This window comes from Balaenoptera physalus (assembly GCF_965194825.1).
Source record: "Balaenoptera physalus genome assembly, chromosome: 10".
Taxonomy (NCBI): domain Eukaryota; kingdom Metazoa; phylum Chordata; class Mammalia; order Artiodactyla; family Balaenopteridae; genus Balaenoptera; species Balaenoptera physalus.
Genome location: NC_138889.1, coordinates 99,023,027 through 99,043,612, shown reverse-complemented (window position 1 = coordinate 99,043,612; position 20,586 = coordinate 99,023,027).

The window sequence follows — 20,586 nt, the reverse complement described above, 5'->3', positions numbered from 1 at the left end:
TGATATGGTTGAAAGTAGAGACTACTATTTGTTTGTAGGATGTCAAATACCATTTAATTAGTACCATTTGATTTATGGGTGAGATGTCTGAGATTTGCTTCGAAATACTCAGAATACTCACCCCACCCCCCCAAATATCCCCAACGGTTGATAGATAAAACAAGATAGGCAATTGTTAAAGTTAGGCATGGGAACATGGAGGGTATAGGAGCCTCTTTACTTCTGTGTACATTTGAAAATTTCCATAATAAGAAGGTAAAATTTATGGAGTACATTTAAAGTCTCACTTGCTAACTGCATAAACCCTCGCCCCAGTTTAACACAGCCCTTGGTGGGCTATGGGAACTGGAAGGGTTACAGGGAAATGAGCACCATCCAACAGCCCCAGGGCAGGTACAGCCTCCGGAGGGTGAGCTCTGCCCCAGGTCTGTCCTCTTCCAACCGCTCTGGCTCTTGCTCTGTAATACCTGCACTGCCCCTTCCTCTAGAAATGGGACTTCCTGCTTCCTAGTTATGGGCTGGTCTCCAGGTGGAGGATGCCATCTGATCACCTTGTCACCTTTGAATCAAATTACCCTTTGGGGGAAGGAAAGACTTAAGGGGACCGAGCTGGTCCTCTGACCCCTACTTGGAGAGTCTCATTCCAGGGTCAAACTTTAAAGGTTGTGGGTTTCAGTTTATTAAGAGCAGCCCCTAGGTGCTCTTCTCTCTTAGGCCTGATATTTCACTGTGACAAATACTTTAATGGCAAACAGGGCAAACTTGTCTCTGAGAGGCCCTGGTTTCCTGGAAGGGCCCTTCTCCTTGGCACGTTAACAGGAATTAATTTATCTGATGAATGTGCTGTCACCCGGATCCCCTAGGGCAGAGATATATACTGTATAAAGGCCAGATGCACTTCACCAAGAGAGACCCAGGGACAGTCCACACTGGATGTTTGGGGCACAGTCTGGGCTCTCCATGCGCCAGGAGACCAAGGTGTATCCCTGTGTCCAATCCCTCCCCTTATGTTGTACCTGAAATTCCATCATTAGCTTCACTCCCTTGGATTAAGGTTGTAATAGGTCACTACAGTAAATCTCATAGATCCCAATCCTTTTGACTCTTTATGAGGGAAAGGGGAAGTGGGGATGTTTCTTAGGGGTCTAAGGCCTCAGGAATTGTGCACTTTGCACAACCTGCTTTTGAATTTTTCTTAAGGAATGTTAATTGTTTAAACCATTCATAAAGGGTGATGTTTTAGGTCTTGTCAAGAGTAATTACCCAGGGTGTGAACTTGGTATGTGGCAGAACATAAGGTCACTAGTGTGGCAGTTGGGCCCTTTTTGGGTGTGGTCCTATTTTCTTGCCGCGGCTGGGAGCCACTGATGACGTCAGAAGAAGACGATGTCTACCCGACAGGGTGAACAGAACTAACCTCCCAGGTGTGCGGGACAGTGGATCGGTAGCAGAAGGGCCTGAGAGCTCCTGGGAACACACAGGCATTGACTGTCTCACCCATGAGTTCAGCAAGGGCTCCTGAGCCTACGCCATGCAGTGGACATCACTGTTTTCTACCAAAATTCATTCTCCCATTTGTCCAAGATAATTGGATGGTTGCCCAGCCAGAGAGCACAGTTCTAGCCTCCCTTGTGGGTAGGTGAACCACATGACTCTGTGGCTGGGGAATGGAGGTGATGTGTTGCACTTTCCAGGTCTAGGCCTTAAACGTTAGGTGGGCGCTTTTCCATGTTCTCTCCTCCTCTTCCTATAACCCGCAACCCAAATGTGCCTATAACACAGCTGTTACTATGGAGACGAGGTCAATTTTTAGGGGCTGTGGGAGCAAGATGATGGAAAGAGCCAGGGTCTCTGACTGTGTGGAGTAGAGCCACCTGCCAACCTGCCCTGCCTACCTTGAGACTGTTCTATGAGAGGGGAATCAACTTGCGTGCTTTACACACCTCTGCAGTTATGAAGTGGTCTCTTTGTTACAGCAGTTAGGCCTTTACCCACAATACCCATCGTAGTCTATATTCCCTTCTCCTCGAACATATATGTATTCTCTAGGCAAAATTAAGAAGGCATGACGTTGTCAGTCTGATCCCTCTCTCTCTTGCTTTTTCTCTCTCTCAGTTCATTATCTATCTATCTATCCATCCATTCATTCATCCTGTTCCTATCCAGGACCTGGCACAATTCCTGCCATGAAAGCTGCTCAGTACCTCATTGTGGAATGAATGACAGTCACACCACAACTAGGGGTACCTGAAAATCAAGGCTGATTTAAGACCTTTATTGGCCCTATACCCTGAAAAGCTTATAAGTCTCCGCATTCACCCTATATGTGATTCAAAATAAAAATTAATACTAAACTGTAAAATAAATGTAAGGAGAGAAAAAAATGTTCTGTTTTTCTCATGGTGATTGGAATATTCTCTGGAAAATAATATATTCTTTCCAGGAAAAAAAATTATGCCTTTCCTTTGCTGGTACTTGTGGCAGACAGTAAGAATTGCCTACCCCAGGAGTTGGCAAACATTTTCTGTAAAGGACCAGAGAATAAATATTTTAGACTCTGTGGGCCATATGGTCTTTGTCACAACTACTCAACTCTGCTGTTGTAGTGTTGTAACAAATGGGCACTGCTGTGTTTCAAAAACTTTATAGGGACTTCCTTGGTGGTGCAGTGGTTAAGAATCCGCCTGCCAGTGCAGGGGACACGGGTTCAAGCCCTGGTCCAGGAAGATCCCAAATTCCACAGAGCAGCTAAGCCCGCACGCCACAACTACTGAGCCCATGTGCCACAACTACTGAAGCCCGCGCCTAGAGCCCGTGCTCCACAACAAGAGAAGACACCACAATGAGAAGCCTGCGCACCACAACGAGGAGTAGCCCCCACTCGCCGCAACTGGAGAAAGACCGCGTGCCACAACGAAGACACAATGCAGCCAAAAATAAATAAATAAATAAACTTTATAAAGATAGGCCATGGGCTGGATTTGGTTTGCTGGTGTAGTTTGCTGACCCCTGGTTCACCCTCTATTAACTTAACCTTCGTTCTTACTAACACTACCCATATATTGTTTGTATGTCAATGTGTCCACCTAAAAATACTTATTCCCCAGACCTCCTTACAGCTAGATGTGGCCATGTAACATACTTTTGGCTAATGAGTTACAAGCTTAGAATTTCTGGGGAGGCCTTTGCTTTCTTGATATAGGTACAGACTTTGTTGCTTCTTCTTCTTATATGTTCTGTCTATAATGCAGACTTGAGGTCTGGAAGGGCAGCAGCCATCTTGTAACCATGAGACAAAAGATAGGAGGAAAGCAAAGGATGGCAGAGCAGAAACAGGGAGAGGGCCTGCCTGAGTCCCTTAGAGCTTGGATGAGCTGCCATCCAGCTCTGGGCTGCCTACTCCTTATTGCAGGAGATGAATAAGACCCTGTCAGTGTACCATTACAGCACGGTCCACTATACTGTGTAATTAATTGTTGCTGGAACTCACGTCTAAGGTTCCAGGAAGGCCCGGGATTGCGTGGTACTGGGTCTGAGGCAGCAAGGGAGGGGATACAATTACCTGGGATTGAATGCAAGCTGCAGAGCTGGAGGCCGAGTGGAGCATTCCAAAGGCAGGGCTCATTTGCCAGACAGGGATCAGGAGTGGCGGAGCCCGCGTCAGCATGGGCAAATTCCAAAGCATGAGATGCGTGGCCAGGGACTGTTCACAAAGAAGTCCCAACATGGGGGAGGGGGTTCTGCATGAAAGAGCGGGAAAGCTGCAGAGGATTAGCAAAGAGCTGGCTCTCTTTAACAATCACATCTACAGGGACATCACTTCTATGCCCAGTTCTGGCTTCTGGGAAGCACCTAGCTTGGGATGGTGCGGGCCTTTTTGGTTTTTCTGAGATCTAGGATAGCCAAAAGCATTATTCCCCAAAGCTCCTGTAACATGCACCTGGATAATCTCCAAGTGGGAGTGATGTTTCCCCAGCTTAGCAGCTAACCCTTGGGGAGTGAGAGAGCCAGTCCCTCCTGGTGCAGGGTGTTTTACTAACACTTAACACTTATTGGAGGTGGCTCCATGCCGGGGTTTTCCATATACAATACGCAGTCCTCGCAACAACACTCTGAGGGTTAGTCTCTTGTTCTAATCTCTAATTTACAGATGAGGAAAGTGAGACCCCAGACATGTTGGGTCACTAGCCCAAGGCCACCCAGTGAGGAGCTGAGAGCCAGATTTGAATCCAGACCAGTTTGTCCGCTGAGCTGAAGTTTGTCCTGTTCCATGAGTTCAGCTCCTCCCGAGCCCGGTTTCCTGATTGGTCTCCTAGGACACTGGTCCTACGGAGTGACCCTGGCATTGCTGCCCTCTGTCCCGCTGTTTGTTGGAGGGCAGATATGTGCCTCGGGCTGCACTGTCCCAATCCCCAGGGAACTCTCCACGTTGTCGCTCGAGAGCCCTCTGGTTGATCCACTATCTGATCTTTTTCTCTAACTTTTTCACCTATTAGTTTCATCTCCCACATGAACTGTAAACTCCTGGTGGCAGAGAGGGTGTAGCTAACAGTTACATGGTAGCTAATCATTATCAGGCACTGCTCTGTGCCATGCCCTGGCCTCAATACCGCATGGTCTAATTCCTCTAAACTCATAATAACTCTTTGAGGTGCTATCTTATTATCCCATTTTATGGAAGAGGAAAGCGAGGTCCAGAGAGATAAAGTAAGTCGCCTAAGGTCATAGGGGTTTGTAAGTGGCTGAGCTGGGATTTGAACCTAAGTCGACTGACTTACTCACTTAACTATTAACTTTATTCTGCCTCTCTTTGTGTGTACAGCACTTCGCAGTTTACAAAGCATTTTCAAACGCATTTGAAAAAAGTTTTCAGAACACCAGGGCTTAACAGTATGTTAGAGATGGTCTATTCTAAACCCCTCACATTAAAGAAAAGGAAACAGGTCCAGAGAGGGGCAGTTTATGAAAAGGTGAGACAGGACTTGAACTCCACCCTCCTAGCTGCTGACAGCCCTGCACACGCCAAGCTCCTTCCCTGGACCGGAGCTCCGTGAGTACAGGGGCTATGCCATTGGCATGTTTAGCTCTTCAGCACCTAACACAGAGCCTCACACACAGTAGGTGCTCAGGGAGTGTGTGTTAAATGAATGTGAGTCTAAGATGATCAACATTGCTAATTATCGGGGAAATGCAAATCAAAACCATGATGATATGTCACCTCACACCTGTCCAAATGACTATCACCAAAAAGAACACAAATAACAAGCATTGGTGAGGATGTGGAGAAAAGGGAACCACTGTACACTTTGGTGGGAATGGAAATTGGTGCAGCCACTGTGGAAAACAGTACAAAGATTTCTCAAAAAAACTAAAACTAGAACTACCGTATGAGCCAGGAATTCCATTCCTGAGTATACATCTGAAAAAAACAAAAACACTAATTTGAAAAGATGCATGCACCCCCAATGTTCATAATAGCTCTATTTACAATAGCCAAGACATGGAAGCAACCTAAGTGTCCATCAACAGATGAATGGATAAAGAAGAGGATGTATATATATACAACGGAATACTACTCCGCCATAAAAAAGAATGAAATTTTGCCATTTGCAGCAACATGAATGGACTCGGAGGGCATTATGTTAAGTGAAATAAGTCAGACAGAGAAAGACAAATACTGTATGATATCACTTATATATGGACTCTAAAAATACAACAAACTAATGAATATAACAAAAAAGAAGCAGACTCACAGATATAGAGAACGAACTAGTGGGGGGAGGGTAATATAGAGGTGGAAGAATGGGAGGTACAAACTATTGCATGTAAGATAGGTTACAAGTGCTTCCCTGGTGGTGCAGTGGTTAAGAATCCGCCTGCCAATGCAGGGGACACGGGTTCGAGCCCTGGTCCGGGAAGATCCCACATGCCATGTAGCAGCTAAGCCCGCACGCCAGAACTACTGAGCCCACGTGCCACAACTACTGAAGCCCGTGCCTAGAGCCCGTGCTCCACAACAAGAGAAGCCACCGCAATGAGAAGCCTGTGTACTGCAACGAAGAGTAACCCCTGCTCTCCGCAACCAGAGAAAAGCCCGTGTGCAGCAAGGAAAACCCAACGCAGCCAAAAATAAAGTAAAATAAATAAATTTATATATATATAAAAAGATAGGCTACAAGGATGTATTGTACATGGGAAGTATAGCCAATATTTTGTAATAACTGTAAATGGAGTGTAACCTTTAAAAATGTTATAAAAAAATTTAAAAAAATAAATGAACACAAAAAGCAACTATACTCCAATAAAAATTAATTAAAAAAAAATAGGTAGAGAAAAAAAAAATAAATGAACATGAGTCTGGTGTGTGTGTTATTATTAGACACACCATTTCATCCCAGTTATCCCTCAAGGCATGTAGCATGATGCTTGGCATGTAGTAAGTGTACTGGGTTGAATAGCGTTCAACCCTCAAACTCATCCCCAGAACCTCAGAATGTGAACTTATTTGGAAATAGGGTTTTTGCAGATGTATTTTGTTAAGTTAAAATGAGTTCATACTGGATTAAGTTGGACTCTAAATCCTATGACTGGTGTCCTTATAAGGAGGGCGATTTGGAGACAGAGGTGACACACAGGGAAGAAGCCATGTGAAGACGGAGGTAGAGGTTGGAGCGGTTGGAGTGTTGCAGCTACCAGTCAAGAAACTCCAAGAGTTGCTGGAAAGCACCAGAAGCTAGGAGAGAAGCATGGAACAGATTCTCCTTCAGAGCTTCCAGAAGGAACCAACCTTTGACACCCTGATGTTGGACTTCTGGCTTCCTGAACTGTGAGAGAATAAATCTGCATTGTTTTGAGCCACTGAGTTTGTGATAATTTGTTATGACGGTTCTAGGAAATTAATATGGTAGGTTTGTGAAAAACAAAACCAAAAACTCTTGCTTGACTGATAAATCTCATGATAGCAACAGCTTTTTCTCAGTCTTGGCTGGGGGTGATGGGAGAGAGGGTGCCAGCAGCTAATTGAATGCTTAACCTCCTCAGCGGATGGTACTGATCCTCCTGGAGAGACATCAAGGCATAGTGGAAAGCTCCCTAGACTTCTAGTTTTTGGCCTGGTGACTACAATCTTTAGACTTTGGATAATTCTCTCCACCTCTCTGGACCTCAGTTTTCCCATCAGTAAAATGGGAGGAGAGTCAGGCTTGCTGGTCTTTAAAAGACTCTGATCCTTGTCCCAGATGGTACATGGAGGGGCAGGGGAGAGTTTGTTGAAGCAAAATGGAACGTATTGGCTGATGTCACTGAAAAGTCCACGGGGAGTGGCTGGCTTTAGGGGGAGTGGCTGGCTTGAGGTGCAGCTTGACCCAGCAGCTCAAACAACGTCATTAAACAGATCCTGTCTGGGCTCTTCTCCAAGTGTTGGCTTTGCTCTCAGGCTCCATGTGATGGCAAAAGTCTTCAAGCAGTCCAGACTTTATACGATTTAGGTTTTTTTTTTTTAAAAATAGACTATTTTTTAGAGCAGTTTTAGGTTCCCAGCAAAATTGAATTGAGCAGAAAGTACAGAGATTTCCTATAAACCCCCTGCCCCACACATGCACAGCTCCCCCATTATCAACCTCCCCCACCAGAGTGGTACCTTTGTTAGAATCCATGAACCTACACTGATGCATCATTAGCACCCAAAGTCTGTAGTTTACATTAGGGTTCACTCTTCATGCTCTACATTCTGTGAGTTTGGACAAATATACAATGACATATCTACCATTATAGTATCATAGACAGTCATGTCACTGCCCTAAAACATCGCTCAAGTTTCTGTCTGGTGGGGGGAAAAAGTCAGTTTCACAAAAGCCTTGAGGTTTGGGCTTCCCTGGTGGCGTAGTGGTTGAGAATCTGCCTGCCAATGCAGGGGACAGAGGTTCGAGCCCTGGTCTGGGAAGATCCCATATGCCGCGGAGCAACTAGGCCCGTGAGCCACAACTACTGAGCCTGTGCGTCTGGAGCCTGTGCTCCGCAACAAGAGAGGCGGCGATAATGAGAGGCCCGCGCACCGCGATGAAAGAGTGGCCCCCACTTGCCGCAACTAGAGAAAGCCTTCGCACAGAAACGAAGACCCAACACAGCCATAAATAATAAATAAATAAATTAAAAAAAAAAAAAAAGTAGAGGAATTTAAACAAAAACTCCTAAAAAAAAAACAAAGCCTTGAGGTTTATTCTAATTGGTCCAGCCCAGGTCACATGACCACCCTTGACCAATCATTGTAGCCAGGTGGATAAATCCAGCCTCCCGGCTTAAGCCCTGCATAGCAAGCACCACCCTTGGACCCAGGCAAGGTGGTCTGAGAGTAGGTAAGCTCTGGCTCTGGAAATAAAATTTAGGAGGTGTTGCCTGAAGAAGGGGTATGGATGCTGAACTGGCAAACTACCGAGGTCCGCTGTGAGGGGCCTGTTTTGGATGGGGGAGAAGGTATCTGGAAGGTCGCATGGACCTCTTCCCTCCTCCTTTGCTCCTGTGGTTCCACCTTGTTCAGTGCTCTCCCACGTTCGCCCCTAAACCTGACTAACTTCTTGTTCTCAGGACTCAGCGCTTCCTTACGGAGACCCTCCAATTAGATTAGGTCTCCCTGATGTGCACTCCTGCTGCTTCCCTTTGTTGACGAGGTGTGAAGAGAGTACACGTAGGAGGCATCTACTCCTTTTTGGGTAAGAACGTCTTCTTCTCCTTTTGGGAGAGCCCCCTCCTTGGCTCTTGCAGTCCTTGGGGGCCATTAATCCACTGCTTGCTTTCCTCCAGCCAAAGTGTTACCGAAAGTGGTGGTCTGGCTGCTTGATGCTCTAAAGCTAGTAAAGAGGCAAGGTTGGTGGAATGAAAAGTTCGCTTTATTTCCGAGGCCGGCAACCTGGCGGGGAGGGCAGACTCCAGTCCAAAGGCCGACTCCCCCCGCCATGACAGAGGGCAAGAGCTTTTATAGACGGAGGGAGGGGGCTATATGCAGAAACAGTACAGTCAGCTCTGACAGTCATCTAGAAATTGGTCATGCAGTGGTCTGATCAGTGTCGTCTTGATTGTTTTAAGTACAGTTAGTCTATAGTTCCAGGGTCGGTTTGTTCTCATTTCTTTGAGGCCAGTTCTTGGAATTGTGGCAGCTTATGTCATGGCTACAGTCTGGTCATCATGTAGTTAACTTTTTCCACCTGGTGGGGGTCTCAGTATCTGTAAGACAGCTCACAGGATGTGGCTCAGAATATTATCTATAGCCCATGAAGAGAAATTAAGGTCCTTGATTTTGCTTAATGACTAAACAATTATTACTTCGTCTCATTTGACTGTTTTTCTTTGTTTCTACATTTTCTCACTTCTCTGATTAAACTTATTCTTTGGCTAAAGTTTTTCCACAGACAAAAGTCAGGCTGAGGACATGGGGGGCAAGGACCATAGGGTCCTGCTCTGTTTCAAAAGGGGTGGGTATGACCCAGGCCAGACTAATGAGCCCATTGCTTACTTTATCCCTTCTCTGAAATGGACAGAAATAACAATAAGACCTAAAATTGGTTACAGCTGATTCATGGTGGCAGCAATGCCCAGAAAACCCATTTACCACTTCCTGCCACTGAGACCCTCAGAGCTGCCCTGCTTGCTGTCCTTCCCAGCTTTTTTCTTCAGCTTTTTCCTGGGTTCTGCAAGCAATGCTGAACTCTTCCAATGACCTCCTTTTTGCATAGGGTGGCTGGAGCCTGTATCTATTGCTTACAAGCAGAGAACCCTAGATGCTACTGTGGGCATTTCCTTCTGTCCAAGAGGAGGGGTCAGGGCAGGAACCGGCTAGCTCCAGGGAATGAATCTAGCCATCATAACCCCACTTCTCCCGAAGTGCTGGGGTTCCAAGAACAGGGTGGGAGAAAGGAAAGGGCAGGGCAGCAGGAAGTGTAGACCAGGATGTGTCAATACTGGTGTGTTTGCAGAACACACTACTTAGTGTGATAAATGTGTGGCATATAATTGGGAGAGCTAAGTACAGAGAAAGTATCAATAGAATTCCTGCACATAATGCTCGGTTTCTTTAAAGTTAGGTTTATTGAGGTATACATTACATACAGAAAAATTTATATTTTAAGTGTACAGTTCGGTGAATTTTGACAAATGTGTACACTTCGGTAACCACCACAGTAATCAAGATAGAGAATAGTTCTATCACCCCCAAAAGTTTCTTCTGGTCACTCGTGAACTGATTTCTGTCCCTATAGTTTTGGTTTTTCCAGAATGTCATATGAATGGAATCATAGTATATAGCCTTTTGTGTCTGACATCTTTCACTTAGCATATGCTTTTAAGATTCCCCCATGTTGCATGTACCTTAATTTGTTTATCTAGTCACCAGTTGATGGTTATTTCCAGTTTTGGGGGGGTATGAATAAAGCTGCTATAAACTTTTGTGTACAGGTCTTTGTTGGAGGTCTGTCTTCATTTCTCTTGGGGAGATACCTAGGAGTGTGACAGTTTGGTCTTATGGCAAGTATATTTAACTTTTTAAGAGACTGACAATCTGTTTTCTAAAATGGTTGTACCCACCAGAAATGTATGAGAGTTCCAGTTGTTTTGCATTCTTCTCAGTACTTGGTATTACCAGCTTAAAATTGTTATCCATTCTAGTAAATGTGTAGCGATCACTTATTGTGGTTTTAATTTGCATTCCTCTAGTGGCTAATGATGTTGTCTTTTTATGTACCTATGTGCTATTCATATTTCTTTTTTGGTGTCTGTTCTCAAGTTTTGCCCATTTCTGAATAGGTTTGTTTGCTTTTCATTATTGAGTTGTGAGAGTTCTTTGTACATCTAGATAAAATCCTTTATCAGATATATGCATAAAAATTTTTTTTCCCAGTCTTTAGCTTGTCTTTACATTCTCTTAACAGTATCTGTGGAAGTGCAGATGTTTTAAAATTTGATAGTCCAATTTATTAATTTTTTCTTTTATGATTTGTGCTTTTGTATCCGATTTAAAAAATCTTTGCCAACTAAAGATCACACATATTTTCTCCTATGTTTTCTTCTAAGAATTTTATGGTTTAAGGTTTTCCATTGAAATCCATGATCCATTTTGAGTTAATTTTGTATGTGGTAAGAGGTGTGAGTCGAGATTCTTCTTATTTTTTTACATAGGTATGTTAAAATGTTCCAGCATCGTTTGTTGAAAATATGTTCTTTCTACTTTGAATTACCTCAGCACCTTTGTTGAAAATTAATTGACTGCATATATGTGGGACTTATTTCTGAACTCTATTCTATTCCATTGACATATGTATATCTCCATCCTTTCACCATAAATACAAATAATAATATAAATAATTATAATAAATAAATAATATAACCTTATTTTTTAGCTTTACATTAAGTTCTGAAGTCAGGTACTGTGAGCCCACCAACTTTGTCTTCTTTTTAGACAATACTTTGACTAGCCTAGGTTCTTTGCTGTTCCATATAAATTTTAGAACTGAGTTGCCAATTTCTACAAAAAAACCCTTGCTGGGGCTCTGTTGAGATTGTATGCAATATATAGATCAATTTGGGGAGAAATGATGTCTTACTTTTAAGTCTTTTGATCCATGAACATCACACATCTCTTTATCTGAGTCTTTGTCTCATCAATATTTTGTAGTTTTTAGCATACAAACCTTGCACGTATTTTGTTAAATTTATTCCTGATTACTTCAGATTTTCTGTTACTGTTGTAAATGGTTCTTTAAAAAAAACTCAATTTCTGCTTTACTTCTGTATATAGAATACAATTGATTTTTGTATATTGATCTCATATTCTGCAACCTTGCTTGACTCACTTATAAACTCTAATAACTTTTTAAAACAGCTTTATTGAGTTATAAATCACACATCATACCATTTACCCACTTAAAGTATACAATTCAAGGGTTTTTAATATTTTCACAGAAGTGTGCAAGCATCACCACAATCATTTTAGAACATTTTCATCACCCCAGTTAGAACCTTCATATCCTTTAACAGTCACTTCTCATTTTCCCCAGGCCCCTTAGTCCTAGGCAAATAGTAATCTACTTTCTGTCAGTACAGATTTGCCTATACTGGACATTTCATATAAATGAATTCATACAATATGTTGTCTTTTGTGATTGGCTTCTTTTACTGAACATAATGTTTTCAAAGTTCATTCATGTTTTAGCATGCATCAGTATGTGATTCCTTTTTATGGCTGTGTATTAGTCAGAGGAGAAAAGAAAAAATATATATATAAAAGGAGATTTATTACAAGGAATTAACTCATTAATTCCTTGTAATAAATTATTATTATGATTATGGAGGCTGAGAAGTCCCATGATTTGCCATCTGCAAGCTGTAGGCCCAGGAAAGCCGGTGGTGTAATTCGGTCCGAGTCAGAAGGCCTGAGAATCAGAGGAGCTGATGGTGTAAATCCCAGTCTGAGGGCAGGAGAAGATGAGATGTCTCAGCTCAAGCAGTGAGGCAGAAAATAAAAAGGAGGGGGACAAATTCCTTCTTTCTTTACCTCTTGTTCTACTCAGGCCCTCGATGGATTGGATGATCCTCACGCACATTGGGGAGGGCAATCTCTTTTACTGAGTCTGGCAGTTCAAATGCTAATCTCATCTGGAAATACCTTCACAGACACACCTGGAAATAATGTTTAATCTGGGCACCTTGTGGCCAGTCAAGTTGACATAAAATGAACCATCACAGGCTGAATAATATTCCAGTGTATGAGTATATCACATTTTATTTATCTGTTCATCAGTTAATGGACTTAGTGTTTCCACTTTTTGGGTATTATAAACAATGCTGCTGTGAACGTTTGTGTTTTTTGTGTGGACGTATGTTTCAGTTTCTGCAGTTGTTGAGTGGGGTGTTCTATGTAAATTGGTTATATCTAGTTGGTATATAGTGTTAAATCCTGTATTTCCTGATTAATTATCTGTCTATCCATTGTTGCTATATTCATTATTGATAATGGGATGTTGAAGTCTCCAACTATTATTGTAGAACTGATGTTATGGACTGATGTTTGTGTTCCCCCAGCCCCCAAATTCATACTTTGAAACTCTAACCCCCCAATGTGGCTGTATTTGGAAACAGGGCCTCTAAGGAAGTAATTAAGGTTAAATGAGGTAATAAGGATAGGGCCCTGATATGATAGGGTTAGTGTCCTTATAAGAAGAGACACTAGAGACCTCTCTTTCTCTTTTCATGCACACAAAGAAGAGATCATGTGAGCATACAGCAAGATGGCAGCTGCCAACAAGCCAAGAGAAGAGGCTTTGGAATGAAACCTACTTTGCTGGCACCTTGATCTTGTACTTCCCAGCCTCTAGAACTGTGAGAAATAAATTTCAGTGGTTGAAACCATCCAGTCTGGGGTATTTTGTAATAGCAGTGTGAGCAGACCAATACAATTATTTCTGCCTTTAATTCTGTTAGTTTTGCCACATGTATTTTGGGGCTTTGTTGTTAGACATGTATATGTTTATAATTATGCCTTCATGATGGATTGACTCTTTTATCAGTATATGTCCTTCTTTGTCTCTTGTAAATTTTTGTCTTAAAGTCTATTTTGTATGATATTAATATAACTGTCCCAGTTGTATTTTAGTTATATTTGTATGGAATATCTTTTTCTATCCTTTTACTTTCAATCTGCTTGTGTCTTTGGATCTAAAGTGAGTCTCTTGTAGTCAGCATATAGTGCATGATGTTCTTTTTTTAAATCCATTTTTCCAATCGCTTTTTAATTGGAAAGCTTAATCTATTTGCATTTAAAGTAATTACTGTAAGAAAAGACATCTGTCATTTTGCTATCTGTTTTCTATATGTCATACATCTTTTTTGTTCCTCAGTTCCTCTATTGCCTTCTTTTGTGATTAGCTGATTTTTTTTTCTAGTGTGTTATTTTGGTTCCCTTCTTTATGTCTTTTTCTGTACATATTTTCATTTTTTCCTTAGTGTTTGCCCTGGGGATTACAATTAGAGTTTTATTAAATCTACAGTAAATCTAAGCACCTAAACAAAATATGAATTTAGTTTCAACCGTATACAAGAACTCTGAACCTCTGTAGATCCATCCCCTTCCCTTTATGTTGTTATTGTCACTAATTACATCTTTATACATTAAGTGCCCATGAACATAAATTTATACTTATTGTTTTATACATTTGTCTTTTGAACCTTATAGGAAAAGAGAGATTACAAATGAAAAATGCAATAATACTGGCTTTTATATTTACTTATGTAGCTACCTTTACTGTTGTTTTAAAATTTGTTTGTATGGCATTGAGTCTGGCATCCTTTCATTTCAGCTTAAATAACTCTCTTTAGCACTTGTTGTAGGGTAGGGCTACTACTGACAAACTCCCTCAGTTTTTATCTGGGAATGTTGTAATTTTTTCTTCATTTTTGAGGGACAGTTTTGCTGGATGTAAAATTCTTGGTTGACAAGTTTTTCTTTCAGCACTTCAAATGTTATCCCACTGCCTTCTGGCCACCATGGTTTACAAAGAGAAATCAGTCGTTAATTTTATTGGGGATCCTTTGTATGTAATGTGTTGCTTCTGTTTTGCTGCTTTCAAGAGTCTATCTTTTTTTTTAAACTTTGGGTTTATTTATTTATTTATGGCTGTGCTGGGTCTTCGTTTCTGCGCGAGGGCTTTCTCTAGTTGCGGCAAGTGGGGGCCACTCTTCATCGCGGTGCGCAGGCCTCTCGTTATCGCGGCCTCTCTTGTTGCGGAGCACAGGCTCCAGATGCGCAGGCTCAGTAGTTGTGGCTCACGGGCCTAGTTGCTCCGCAGCATGTGGGATCTTCCCAGACCAGGGCTCGAACCCGTGTCCCCTGCATTGGCAGGCAGATTCTCAACCACTGCGTCACCAGGGAAGCCCAAGAGTCTATCTTTGTCTTTGCTTTTTGACAACTTGACTGTAGTGTGTCTTGATGTGGATGTCTTTGATTTTCTTGCTTGAAGTTCCCTGAAATTCTAGGATTTGTAGATTCATATTTTTCATCAAATTTGGAAAGTTTTCATCCATTATTTCGTTTTTTTTTATACATCTCTATTGGAGTATAATTGCTTTACAATGTTGTGATACTTTCTGCTGTACAGCAAAGTGAATCAGCTATATGTATACATATATCCCCATATCCCCTCCCTCTTGAGCCTCCCTCCCACCCTCCCTATCCCACCTCTCTAGGTTGTCATAAAGCACCGAGCTGATCTCCCTGTGCTATGCAGGAGCTTCCCACTAGCCATCCATTTTACATTTGGTAGTGTATATATGTCAATGCTACTCTCCCACTTCGTCCCAGCTTCCCCTTCCCCTCTGTGTCTTCAAGTCCATTCTCTATGTCTGCGTCTTTATTCCTGCCCTGCCACTAGGTTCATCAGTACTGTTTTTTTAGATTCCATATATATGCATTAGCATATGGTATTTGTTTTTCTCTTTCTGACTTACTTCACTCTCTATGACAGACTCTAGGTCCATCCACCTCACTACAAATAACTCAGTTTCGTTCCTTTTTATGTCTGAGTAATTTTCCATTGTATATATGTGCCACATCTTCTTTATCCATTCATCTGTCGATGGACATTTAGGTTGCTTCCATCATCCATTATTTCTTCAAATATTATTTCTGCTCATTTTTCTCTCTCTTTTTCTTTTGGGAGTCTCACTGTGCCTATGTTGGTGTGCTCGATGGGGCTATACAGACTACGTTCATTGTTTTCATTGCTTTCTCTTTCTTCTCCTCAGACTGGATAATTTTAATTGACCTGTCTTCAAGCTCATTGATTATTTCTTCTGCCTTCTTAGATTTACTTTTGAATCTCTCTAGCAAGTTTTTCATTTCAGTTATTGTATGTGTCAGCTCCCAAATTTCTATTTGGTTCCTTTTTGTAATTTCTATCTTTTTATTGGTATTATCCTTTTTGTAATTTCTGTCTTTTTATTTGTATTATCTATTGTCTTTTTATTGGTATTATCTATTTTGTGTATTATCTATTTTATTGGTATTATCTATTTTGTATTTCTGTCTTTTTGTTGGTATTATCCATTATCTACATTATTCTGGTTTCCTTTTGTTCTTTGCCTATGGTTTCCTTTATCTGTCTGAGCATGTTTAAGGCAACTGATTTAAAGACTTTTTCTAGTAAGTCCAATGGCTGGATTTTCTCAGTAACAGTTTCTATTAATTTCTTTTTTCCTGTGAATGAGCCTTAGTTTCTTGTTTCTTTGCATGCCTCATGTTTTTTTTTGGTTGAATACTGGACATTTTGAATAGTATAATGTGGCATCTCTGGAACTCACATTCTCCCTCTCCCTGGAGTTTGTTGTTGCTCCTTGTTGTGGTTGTGGTATTTCATTGTTATTTTAACTTGCAATTCCCTAATGACATATGGTGCTGAGTCATATGATTATTTCATATGATTATTTGCCATCTGCATATCTTCTTTGGTGGAGTTTCTATTAAGATATTTTGCCCATTTTTAAGTTGTTTTGTTTGTTTTCTTATTGTTGACTTTTATGAGTTCTTTGTATATTTTGGATACAAGTCCTTTATCAGATATGTGTTTTGCCAATATTTCCTCCCAGTCTGTGGCTTACCTTTTTATCCTCTTAATTTCTATGGCAGAGTAGAAGTTTTTAATTTTAATGAAGTCCAAATTATCAATTTTTCTTTCATGGATTGTGCTTTTGGTATTTTCATTTTGGTGAGCGGTGATTCCTGTCAATTTGATTGTTGAGAAAACAAGTTTGAAGTGACCTGCCCAGGGTCAGTCAGTGCAAACTCCACCTCTGTTTCTGCATCCAGGGCATTCTTCGTCTGCCACACAGGAGGTGGCAGGAGTGGCGTGTGTGTGTGTCCACATGCATGTGCATGTGTGCATGCATGTAAATATATATCTGAAACAACTAGAAAGTAGACAAGAAGCAAGCAGATTGTTAGATAAAAAGCAATTTGGTTGAACAATGAGATAAAACTGCTTACCTCCTAAATAAAAAAATTTTAAAGCTGACACTACAAAATGTTTGCCAGAATGGGGAGCAACTGGAATTTTCATACACTTTCAGGGACAAGTAAAATGGTATAGTCACTTTGGAAAATAGTTTGGCAATTTCTTTAAATTTATTTATTTATTTTTATGTTTTATTTTTGGCTGTGTTTGGTCTTCGTTTCTGTGTGAGGGCTTTCTCTAGTTGCGGCAAGCGGGGGCCACTCTTCATTGCGGTGCGCGGGCCTCTCACTATCGCAGCCTCTCTTGTTGTGGAGCACAGCCTCCAGATGCGCAGGTTCAGTAGTTGTGGCTCACGGGCCTAGTTGCTCCACGGCATGTGGGATCTTCCCAGACCAGGGCTTGAACCCGTGAACCCTGCATTGGCAGGCAGATTCTCAACCACTGTACCACCAGGGAAGCCCCTGGCAATTTCTTATAATAGTTAAATATACATATCTCACATGACCCAGAGGTCTCACTGTTAAGTATCTACCGAAAGAAATGAAAAATTATATTCAGACTAAGACCTATGCAAAAATCTGGAGACAATCCAAATTTATTTACAATAGCAAAAAATTGGAGACAAACCAAATGTTTGTTAAGAGATGAATGGATAAATGCAGTGTGGTATTTTCATACAATGGAATACTACTGAAAATGAAATAACTGCTTGGGTTAAGCAAAAAAATGGATGACTCTCAAAAACATTTTACTGAGTGAAAGAAGATAGACACAAAAGGGTATGTACTGTACAAGTTCATTTATATGAAATTCTAGAACAGACAAACATAAACTGATTATAGAGAGCAGATCATTGGTTGACTGGGGGTGGATGGCTTGATTACAGAGAGGCACAAAAGAACTTTCTGGGGTGATGGAAATGTTCAGTCTCTTATCAATGTCAATATCAATCAATATCTTGATTGTATGGTTGTTATACAGGTATACATACTTGTCAGAACTTAAACTCTACACTTAAAAATCTGTGCATTTTATTGTATGCAATTATACTTCAATAATGCTGACACAAAAAAAGTTTGTTGAAATGGTATTTCTGGCCCCTGTTTTTCCAAGTACTATTAATTTTTATGTACCATGGGAGTGTCCTTGAAACGTTGAAAAGTATATTTTAGCTTTTATTGTTATCTCTTTATTCTCCATCCTCACCTCCAGTCTTTTGGGCTTTTAACTTCTAAATAATTTTTCAGCAATTATGCATTTGTCTGACAAAGTTATAACACATTTTAAAGTTTTTCTTCCAGGTTCCAAGTGAATCAATTGAAAGGAATTTGGCTGGAAATGAATGTTTACAGCCATTAGTTCATGTCTTGATAAGGTTGATACACCCTGGGGTGATTTTGCAATTTTCATACGCATTTTGAAAGCAATTTTGTCTGCTTTCTAGGTTGTTTCATTTTAAAAATTCATTTTCAGTCATCCATGTCCACTTACCCATTGAGCTATGTTTTCACAAACTCCACAGAATATTTCTACTCTCTTAGAGAGGAAGACAAAATTGACAGTTCACAGAAACATTGCCAAACAACAGAGTAGGCATAATGGACTGAAAATAGATCAGGACGTTAAATTAAAAAACAAAAATCTAAAGTCTGAGAGAGGACTATAAAAATGCAAATCTATTGTGACACAAATGCATAAAAAATGATTTACTTACAAAGTTCCCAAATTCTGTCACTAGCTTGTTATGTGACCTTGGGCAAGTTTAACCTCTTTTGGTCTTATTTCCTGGCCTGAAAAGTGGGGGCTAATAGTAGAACCTACCTCATGGATTATCATGAGGATTAAATGAGAAAATTCATGTGAAAGTATAGAGGCCAGTGTCAGGTGTATAATAGGCATTTAATAAATATTTGCAGTTATTATTATTGTTACCTCCATGGTGTATAAGTATGTTGGAAGAAAAAAAAGGTGAGTGGACATATTGTTAACCTTTTTGATCATTTCTCCTGGGCTCATACCGAAGGTGTGACTGCCTGGCTGGTGGCTTAGGAGGTGATTTTGTTGCTGGGCTGGTGTAAGGAAAAGGAGGTATAGTTGCAAGGCTGAGGGTGCTCAGAGGCTTAATGCTAAGAGAACTTTAGATCTTACGTCCCCAAGTTCTGAATTCATCCATTTAGCCATTCAACAAATGTACTGATTCCTCAGTGTCCCACGAACATAGGTCAAGGATCTTGCTCACAGGCTAGAGGGGAGATGACACCAGGGTGGATATAGAGCCTAAATGGCCTCTAAGCTCACGTCTACCCCTCCGGTGGAAGAGGAGGCTCAGAGGCTGAAAGTGGCTTGAAAAACACTTGGGCAAAGCCAGGCTGGGACCTGCCACTGGTCTCCAGCCTGAGCAGTTCTCCCTGGCACCTGTGATCATAGTAGCCCAGGATAGAAAATGCTTGGGGTGACCCTAACAGGGGAACAGTCGCTTTCCCCTGGGAAGTAGTGACATTTAAGTCTGGCAGTGACAGATGGGGAGCATTTGGACACATCTGGAGGAAGGGATCTCCAAGTGGCAAGATGCAGAGGCAGGAGAACAAGAGACGTATCTGAGAAACATCTAATATTCTTCCTTTATCATGGGACTCTCCCTCCCATCCCAGAAGGGCTTCCTGGAGGAGGAGGAATTTCAGGGCTGACACCGGGATCTATCTGGGTTCAATGAAACCACACCTAGCAGTTCTTAACTGTTACCGGGGCAGCATGAATTTCTCCTCCCCTGCTACCTCTACTCTCCCCACGCACAGTTATTGGAACCTGGTGCTTCTCAGGACTCAAGTAACAGAAGAGAGTCCTTAGAGAGGTAACACGACGTGGGAAGGACACGGACACTGTAGCAGAATTGAATATGAAAGTTATGCAAGTAGGTGAATTTCCCCTAGGAAAAAATTCTGAATGATTTTTAGACATTTTGCCCTGAAGCCAGGCCACCCTGGGGCCTTTCCTTTACCCTCCTGATCCAAAGTCCCCACTTCCCCGTTCCTCTCCCCCATCCAATTTGAGTCAGAGCTGGAACCGATTGGCTCTCCAGGAGGGAGGCTGGACACAAGGGGAAGAGGTCTTGGGTAGGGGGAGGGAGGGGAAAAGTAAGAGATTAGAAGGCTGAGGAGCTGAGAAAGGAGGGAAGAGAGAGCTGAGGAAGAGTCCAGGGCAGTTCATTTCTTGGTGGCACGGTTGGCCCTGTGTGGACACTTGGAACGCAGGGAATAAGCCACAGGCGGGGACCATGTTACCGTCCTGGCGCCTGCCCCGAACACCCATCCTTCCCCTGTCCAATCAGCATCCAGTTGCTGGAGGTAGCGAGGAAAGTCTGGGTGCCCCTGGCCCTCAGGAGCCTCCTTATCTGGTGGGAGACAAGAATGTGAAGAGATGATTAAAATAGCAGGAGAGGGGCGAGAATGGGCGGGGCATGCCCTCCAGCTTTTAGCCTATGGCTAGCCGTGCTGGGGCTAGGCCATCACATTCTCTCCTGAAAACTCTGCCCCTTCCTTCTCCTCTTGTCCTGTGGGGTCCCTCCTCTGTGTGCCTGGGAGCCCAGCAACAGTAG